At 36.2% G+C, this 2,545-nt stretch overlaps 1 protein-coding gene across 1 annotated transcript in view; it reads right to left on the bottom strand.

The window, feature by feature from the left end:
- LOC107041856 overlaps window positions 1-2,021 on the bottom strand; it is a 355,118-nt gene extending 353,097 nt beyond the window's left edge. Inside the window, exon 1 of the mRNA XM_015262642.2 lies at window positions 2,005-2,021. The gene's annotated coding sequence lies outside the window, so the exon portion shown is untranslated. The remainder of the gene's footprint in view (window positions 1-2,004) is intronic.
- Window positions 2,022-2,545: the final 524 nt, after the last annotated feature.

Below are 2,545 nucleotides of genomic sequence, written 5' to 3'. Positions count from 1 at the left end.
GAGAGAGAGAGAGAGAGAGAGAGAGAGAGAGAGAACAAGGTGAAAGGAGTAAGTGATTTGACACAAGAGGAAGGCGAAATAAGTTGGACAGAAGGAGGAATAAAAAACAAGTAATAGTGAGGGATTTTCAGGTTTAGCGTGTGCGCCTTGCGTGTCGCGCACACACTAACTACACTGGGGGGAATGACGTAAACCTCCAACAATGAGCGTGATGTCACACAGAGTGGTGGCTCTCTCATACAGCTACAAGCTTTTGACTCCCACCTCACATGCTTGCTAAAAAACACTCAGATCTATTCCTCCCTCTCGCTCCTCTGGGTATATCGAGTGGCGGTAAAAAAGTGAGCGGTGGGAGCGTTTACAAACTGTATAATACGTTGGAAGGAGAGAGATGAAATTACGTGTACACTAAACCGTTGAAACGCCCTCTCGCTTCTTTGATTAAATATGGTATGGAAGTTCAGTACGAAATTGTGCGCAATTTTTTTTCATTCTCAGCGAGTTTTGCAATACCAGTCTAGTGATTTTTGTTTTTTCATTTTGGAGGCATTCGGATTATTGATTCTGAAGGCATTTTAAAAACTAAAACCAAATGAAGAGCAGGGCAAATGATTTTTACATATGGAATTACAGAATCATTTTTCCAATTGACTATTTTGAACCCGGAATTCCCTCGAATCCTTCACATCGATATGCTAATAAAAATAATTTTCAAATTCGAAAGATGTACTGCATGCTTATTTTTACTTCTAACATATTCTAGAAAATTTGAAATAACAAAAATGTCATACTCTTGAATGAAGCATTTCTTCTCATTATTTTCACTTGAAAAAGTTAATAATCATAAAAGTATGTATATAAATACATATACGTATTTCTTAAACTGAAACACCTTCACACGAAATTTAGCTTCGAACTCCTCATTTTTTACACTAGAATTCAATCACTATAGTTTATCTGACATTCGCATTATTTGTGTGGTACTTGAATATAATGTGTATACAAAATCTACAATATATACAGCCAAAAAAACTGATTTTTGTCAGCTACGAAATGTTTTTAGTGGAAAGTGGGAAAGCTGCCGGTATCTAAACAAGCAACACGTATTTTTAAATGAATGAAACGAAGAAAAAGTGGGATAGATGTACAGCATAACGATATGAAATGCGTGGTCCCTATCTTGGTTGCCTCATTCTCGTTTCTTGCTGTCCATTTTCCTATTTCTATATTAAGAAGCGTTGTCAGTTCCAATATAATTTACAAATTGGAAAAAATATATCTAAAGGTTAATTCGAAATATAAACTGAATCTAGAGGAAAGAGTGTTACGGTAGACTCTTGTTAAAGTCGCTCGCAGTTTGTTCAACCTCCGTTAGCGTTAAAGTAGCTTTAATAATCGTCAACTATCCTTCAACTGTGGTGCCTCTAAAATCTAATGGCGCTGTTGCACTCATTGCAGTACGGGTGTCAGACAAGGATAGCGCACAAACAGTTGAAGGCACTTCGAAGTTAACGCTCCTTTAGCTAATGAAGCTTTATGCTAAAGGATGTTGAACAAACTGGCCCATAGGGAGGTATTCTGACGGGGTCTCCTCAGTAATATTCGCCACAAAACAACGATGTGCTAGCGAACTGAATATGTCATAAATAATCAAGAATGGGAAAAGGAAAATTGTAAAAAAACTGATTAGTATTACTGTTCCGTTAGTTTTTAATAAATCATTCAAATTTCTGCTAATACATGGGCTTTATGGACGCTATTTTGTCTCTTACCCCTCACCCTGTTGACAATGTGCTAGCGAACAAAGAAAGCTATATTTATCTATATTAAACTCTAAAAAATACGGACATGAAGTTTCATCGTGCTTTGCCGTTGATTTGTTGAATAAATAAACAATAAAAATAATTGGCGTGATGCCTGTCACTATCCAAAGTACACCATGTTTGATGTTTCATCTCTCTTGGAAATAACCTCATCAACTTAACCATTTTAAGCTCCACTCACCCTTGCGTCAATCACTGTTTCACCCTACTGAGGACAGCGTTGGTAGCTGGGTCAATTTCTCCTACTAGCGCCGCCGCGGCAGCGACGTTGATGCTCTTTCATTATTCTTTTTCTCGTTTTTTCCTTGTGTTTCTTACAAAAATTAATGATTCATCATCGGCTTATTGAACTGAATGTTAAGATTAGTGGACACAATGCTTATCGGTTCATCACTTGTTCAATTTCAATATTTCAATAAGTGATTCACTTATTGAAATATTGAAATTGAACTAATTCTGAATTTCTGTGCTCACTGAACGATGTATGTATAATTATAATCAAAATACTATTCAGAGTGCGAAATGATAATTATTAAAGTTCTCACAACCCAGAATTGTTGTGTGTTCGCCACCCCTTTTATTCTCTTTTACACGTTTACAAAAGCATTTAATTATTTTTGCTGGAAAAATTATGACCGATTCTGATGTTTCTCCGCTAATTCGGGGTATTTTCTCCTCATTAATAAACTTTTACACAACTTTATTCGACGATTTTTCTTTCC

Source organism: Diachasma alloeum, unplaced genomic scaffold (assembly GCF_001412515.2).
Source record: "Diachasma alloeum isolate Michigan unplaced genomic scaffold, Dall2.0 Dall_scaffold_00382, whole genome shotgun sequence".
NCBI classification, from domain to species: Eukaryota; Metazoa; Arthropoda; class Insecta; order Hymenoptera; family Braconidae; genus Diachasma; species Diachasma alloeum.
The sequence above is the reverse complement of the archived record's forward strand: the minus strand, read 5'-3'. Positions and strand labels throughout refer to the sequence as shown.